We start from the raw sequence: 6,000 nt of genomic DNA, 5'->3' as shown, positions 1-6,000 counted from the left end.
GGACAGTGTTTCTCAACCTTGGTAGCTTGAAGATGGGTGGACTTCAACTCCCAGAATCCCCCAGCCAGCAGCGCTGGCTGGGGGATTCTGGGAGTTGAAGTCCACCCATCTTCAAGCTTCCAAGGTTGAGAAACACTGGACTAGGAAATCCACCCTACTTGCCTTAACATCTGCAAGAAAACACACACCAAGCTCAGAGAGCACCGTTCAACCCTGAGTTGCAAATCCTTGGTTCCCTAGGTGGCTCAGTGGCTAAGACGCTGAGCTTGTCAATCAGAAAGGTCAGCGGTTCAAATCCCTAGTATAGGTCTGCGTGAGTAGGTGGGTTGGACTAGATGACCTCCAAGTTCCCTTCCGACTCTGTTACTGTTACTCCTGTCTTCTGTGGATGCTCTTCTTTGTCCACGCATCCAGAAAAGGATCCTCTGGTTGGACTTGCCAGCTTTCTCCTGAGATGGTGCATATTGATTCTGTGTAGACCCGAGCAACCACGCTTTTCCTGTAACCTGCAATGTCCAGAATCTTGGACATCCTTAGACCAGACTCACCCTGTCCAGAGCCACGCCAGCCTTTCTGCATCACCCATCAGTTCAATTCTCGGTTCTACTTTGGATCGTCGTTAATATGTCCTCACCTTTTCATTTCCTGTATCTCGGGGGCTTAACCGTGTCTTTGGTCTCCCTTTATCATTTCCTTTGTTAAAATACTTCATTTCTGAAGAAAACGTCGCTCTGAAATTCTGCAAGAGGACAAGGAAATTATTTGCAATTTGACTATTTCAACCAAGGTGGTTTTTTTTTGTTTTTTTTAAATGAATGACCTTTACTGTAAGCCGGGTGGTGGGAACAAACGAATAGGAAGGCATATGCAACGTGTTAAGTCTTCTTAAGCTTTTTTTATTTTTATTATTAAGCCAGAGTCTAGACTGGGATCTGATAAAAGAGGTGATAAGATGCTTTGGTTTACATTAGTTCCCACCTCGCATTTGCCTTTATCTGGAAACAGGAAATTTTACGGAGAAGATTCATCATTAGCTGCTGAGTGGTAGACAGTTCGCCTGGATGGGGCGGCTTGTTTAATGGCGGGTCCCCTTCTGAAAATTGCTCCGTTGGGTCCGGAAGTGGGAAGGGCGGCTGGGTGGGAAAAGGAGGCATTGGACCTCGCGCAGTCCTTCTTGGCCTGAAACGAAAGCTTGGTTTGACCTGGTCTGAAAATTGAAATGCAGCTGCTTCGTCTTTGTGAAACTAAATATTAAAACTGTTTGTTGGGATGGAGTAGATTCTTTCACCGTTCCCTGTTCAGCTGCTGCTTAACCACATGCAGCTCCCTTTTCTAATCTTTATTCTTGGTAGGAACAATCTAAGTCAACTTCTACATCTCTCTCTATCTCTATCTCTCTTTCACTTCCTCTCTCTCCCCTTTCTTTCTTTCTTTCTTTCTTTCTTTCTTTCTTTTCCTTTCTTTTCTTTTCTTTTCTTTTCTTTTCTTTTCTTTTCTTTTCTTTCTTTCTTTCACCGTTCCCTGTTCAGCTGCTGCTTAACCACATGCAGCTCCCTTTTCTAATCTTTATTCTTGGTAGGAACAATCTAAGTCAACTTCTACATCTCTCTCTATCTCTATCTCTCTTTCACTTCCTCTCTCTCCCCCTTTCTTTCTTTCTTTCTTTCTTTCTTTCTTTCTTTCTTTCTTTCTTCTTTTCTTTTCTTTTCTTTTCTTTCTTTCTTTCACCGTTCCCTGTTCAGCTGCTGCTTAACCACATGCAGCTCCCTTTTCTAATCTTTATTCTTGGTAGGAACAACTTCTACATCTCTCTCTCCTCTTTCTCTCTCTCCCCCTCCCCTCTCTATCTTTCTCCTTCTCTTTCTCTCTCTCTTTCACTTTCTCTCTTTCTCTTTCACTTTCTCTCTCTTTTCTCCTCCCTCCCTCCCTCCCTCCCTTCCTTCTCTCTCTCTCCCTCCCTCCCTCCCTCCCTCCCCCTCTCTCTCATCTGTACACGCCTTGCAAATATGTAGAGCTTGGGAAACTGTGCAAATGCTAGATACGGTTGTCTCTGATGTCTGTAGGTGACTTATACAATCTCTTGTTTCCCATTATGGCAGTTCTGTGTTTGCACTCATTAGATTTAGCTAATTGTTTCACTAGTTTTATGGGTCATCTCATTCCCTTCCCCAGCTGCTTTTTTGGGACACCATCCTAGTCACTCCCCCCCGCCCCCCCCAGATCCATAATCCACATCCTTTTTCCCTCCAAACCAGGGTTGGAAATATTATTTCCCGTCATTATGGAAAGTCTTTCAGAGGGGAATCCTAAACTCATTTCCTGCTCTGTGTGGACAACTCACAACCTGTGAAAAAACAGACGGAACAGCCAAGCACCTGCTTTGAGACATCTGAAGGAACTGGTCCTCCATTTGCTGTCTTTGGTGCCCGTGAAAAAGAGACCATCCTGGGAATTATTGGCAATTATTACAGGCGGCCTTGATTCCTCTCCACCTCAACTGCATTTCCTTTAGTCATAAAACGGATTGGTAACCTTCTCAAGGACCCAGAAAATGGATGGATTTTAAACCAGCCAGCCATTTTTACCCCATAGAACTGTAATAAATAAAACTAAATAAATTGACCTACCCCTACCTCCCTTTCCTCCCCCCCTTTCCGTTCCATCGTATCCGATTCTTGGTAGCTGCCTTGACTAAGCTTTTTTGGCAAGGTTTTCCCAAGTGGTGTGCCATTGCCTCTTTCCTACGGCTGAGAGAGAGTGACTGGCCCAATGGGCTTTGTGCCCAAGGCAGAACTAGAACTCGGGATCTCCCGGTTTCTAACCTGGTGCCTTCACCCCTAGAACAAACCGGTTCTCACCGCCAAATATTGCTTAACGCATTGTAAGCCGCCCTGAGTCTCCGAAGAAGGGTGGCATATAAATCAAATTAAAAAAAAAAAATTAAAAAAAAAATAGGTTTCCCCAAACCAAAAAAGCCACATTCAGACATGGGCCCATTTCTTCCTCTGCTCGCTTCCTTCTGACTCAGGTCCATTTTTGGCACCCAACGGATCCCATGAGTGGAGCAGATTCCCATAGCTTTGAGTTTGGAGTATTTTTTTTCTCTCTCTTCCTCCCCCTCAGACTTAACCCCACCTTCTTTGAAACCCCAAAGCATCCATAAATTCACAGAAGTGGCTTATCGTCTCCATTCTTGGGGACTTTTCATGCAGAGCCTCCCAATCTGGTCCACAAGGTAAAATTGAAATAAAATCCTTCCTTTCCCTTCCCTCCCCTCCCCTCCTCCCCCTCCCAGGAATACTTTTGTGGCTTCGCTTTTCCTATCCAAATCGAGATCAGACCTTTTAAAACAACCACATATCAAAGCATCATTAGCAATGCAGCACTGTTAAATTGAGATATTAACTTCTTTCAAGCATGCATTTTCGGAAAGGGGGGGGTAGTTTTGTAACTCCTGACTGCGGTAGCCTTTCTTTTTTTATTATTATTTTGGCCCAAGGCACCAGCATCTGGCTGCTGGAGAGACTGTAAAAATTAAAAAGCCACACAAATCACAGGGAGAGAAAAGCAGTAAATTCAGTGATAAGAATTTAAAATTAAAATGTTCCGGGGTTTTTATATTCCAGAGAACATGAAAGGAATGTGGTTTTTTGGTGTGTGTTTTTTTTTTTTTTGTCCCTGTTGCAATAAAACGGCTGCCACTAATAGCTGCTTGATTCCCTTCCTTTCTGCCTTCACTTTTGGCATAAACAGCCTTCCTTGGGCCATTGCCGGAAAAAGGGCAATAAAGTTATAGTAAACCGAGGACAGCGGCTGGCCAGGATGGCGAGGGGAGATGGGTTGGCAGCAGGAGGAGGAGGGTCCCTCACACCGGACTTGGCGCTGGTCCAGCCTCCTAGAGAAAAGGCATTTTTTTTTCCACAATCCCAAAAGGAAGATCCGTTTTTGAGGGGATTCACTCCAGCTTTCCACCTTGGTCCTCGGCTGGCATTGCCTTTCCCTCCCCTAATAAATGTTTATACCTCAATGTCATCCCTCTTTATGACATCAACAGTTTCAACTCATGTCAGAACAACGACTAGACCAGGGGTGAAATCCAGCAGGTTCTGACAGGTTCTGGAGAACCGGTTGAGGAAATTTTGAGCAGTTTGGAGAACTGGCAAATACCAACCTCTGGCTGGCCCCAGATTGGGGTCGGAATGGGGATTTTGCAATATCCTTCCCCCAGGAGTGGGGTGGGAATGGGGATTTTGCAGTATCCTTCCCCTGCCAAACTCACCAAGCCACACCCCACCAAGCCATACCACACCCACAGAACCGGTAGTAAAAAAAAAATTGGATTTCACCACTGGACTAGACCCAAGGACAGTTTTTCCCCCATGCCATCCCTCTGCTAAACAACTAATTCCCACAACGCTGTCAAACTATCTAGAAAGGCAGAATTACCATCATTATTCTCAGCTTCCCTGTTACCTTTCACCTTATCTTCTTATGACTATAACTTTGTTCCTTATCACTATTGTTGTATGTACACTGAGAGCTTACCCACCGGAAACAAATTCCTTGTGTGTCTAATCACACTTGGCCAATACAGAAGTCTATTCTATTCTTTGTGGCATGTGATTATGAAGTCTGCATCAACCCTGACGGACCAGAAACCTCATAACGTCACCCATAAGACTCCTCAAGAGATTTGGGGAACCTTAGAAGGTTTCAATCCCAAGGAAGGTCAATCCATCAGAATAGAGACCTTGGAGGTCTTCTAGTCCAATCCATATCTCGTTTTTAGGTTGCCTGTCTCACCGATGGGTGACAAGCCCCTTTGTCTCCTCTGAACTCCAGCCACCAAAAAAAGAAGAGGGGAGAAAGCCCCATCATTTGGCGGCACTCAAAGGGGCTGTGTGAAGAGGAGGGACGCAGGGGTCGAGGAGGAGGGTGTGACTAACATGGCCAGCCATTCAAAGATGGGACCAACATTGTTCCCAAAGTCCAGATGGCCCTTGGAATAAATCAGCGGAGGCCGGAGCAGCCTTCCAGTGTGCAAGAAAGTTTGTTCACAACTCAGTGGTGTAGTGGGGAAGCAATGTCCATTTCTCACTTTTGAGAAATGGACATTGAGACACCAGAAAATTCTTCTCAGACTGCAGCCAGTTCGTTTCCCTTCATTTTGGAGACCTCTGCTTTTTTTGCCTTTTTTTAGACATACTACACTCCAGCTTTTACAAGGCTGTTGTTAAATTCTCGACTTCTGTTATGTGTGTTATCATAGGACGTTTTGTGCTGTCGTTCCTGAATTGGCAACAAAGCCTGTATAATATGTGAGAAATGTTGTTGCTGTTGTTGGAAGCAGCTGAGAGCAATCGACAGGGGTTGTTTAGTGGTCAAGGAAGTTTGCAAGAGGCAGGAATGCTGATTGGGGCTTGGCTAGGTTACACTCTACACACCCCTCTGCTGCCGCGTTGTGAGATGGAGGCTCTTCTGGTGTGGGGGAAACACACTTAAGAGGGATGAAATACACGTGTCCCGCTTGAAGAGATCGCTTCCTCGGTTTTTGAAACTCTGCTGATAGACAGATTAGTCCCAAACAGCTTGGAGAAGGGGGAAAAACCCCAGTTCTTCCGTGTAAATGCTTAGGAAAAAGAAACTTAGGAGCCTTGATAGTACAGTGGTCTAATGCACCCTGTTATTAACCAGCTGCCTGCAATTACTGCAGGTTCGAATCTCATCAAGGCTCAAGGTTGACTCAGCCTTCCATCCTTTCTAAGGTAGGTTAAATGAGGACCCAGTTTGTGGGGGCAATAAGCTGACTTTGTATAAATATATATAAAAGTATGAAGGCTATTGCTTAGCGCATTGTAAGCCGTCCTGAGTCTCCGGAGAAGGGCGGCATATAAATCAATTTTTTTTAAAAAAAAACTGCCCTTTTTGCTAAGAACGTAGCCAGCATATCACCTGGGTGAGAAATTGAATTTGCTTGATCCTTGCCCACGTTAGAACTCA

The 6,000-nt window shown here is 44.9% G+C and overlaps 1 protein-coding gene across 1 annotated transcript in view; it reads left to right on the top strand.

Annotated features, from left to right (window-relative positions):
* The window catches only part of ZBTB16 (zinc finger and BTB domain containing 16), a 132,953-nt gene that overhangs the window by 101,946 nt on the left and 25,007 nt on the right, over positions 1 to 6,000 (top strand). The gene's annotated exons all lie outside the window — the stretch shown is intronic.

This window comes from Pituophis catenifer, unplaced genomic scaffold (genome assembly GCF_029215685.1).
Source record: "Pituophis catenifer annectens isolate HBS135680 unplaced genomic scaffold, rPitCat1.0.hap2 SCAF_12, whole genome shotgun sequence".
Lineage (NCBI taxonomy): Eukaryota > Metazoa > Chordata > Lepidosauria > Squamata > Colubridae > Pituophis > Pituophis catenifer.
The sequence above is the reverse complement of the archived record's forward strand: the minus strand, read 5'-3'. Positions and strand labels throughout refer to the sequence as shown.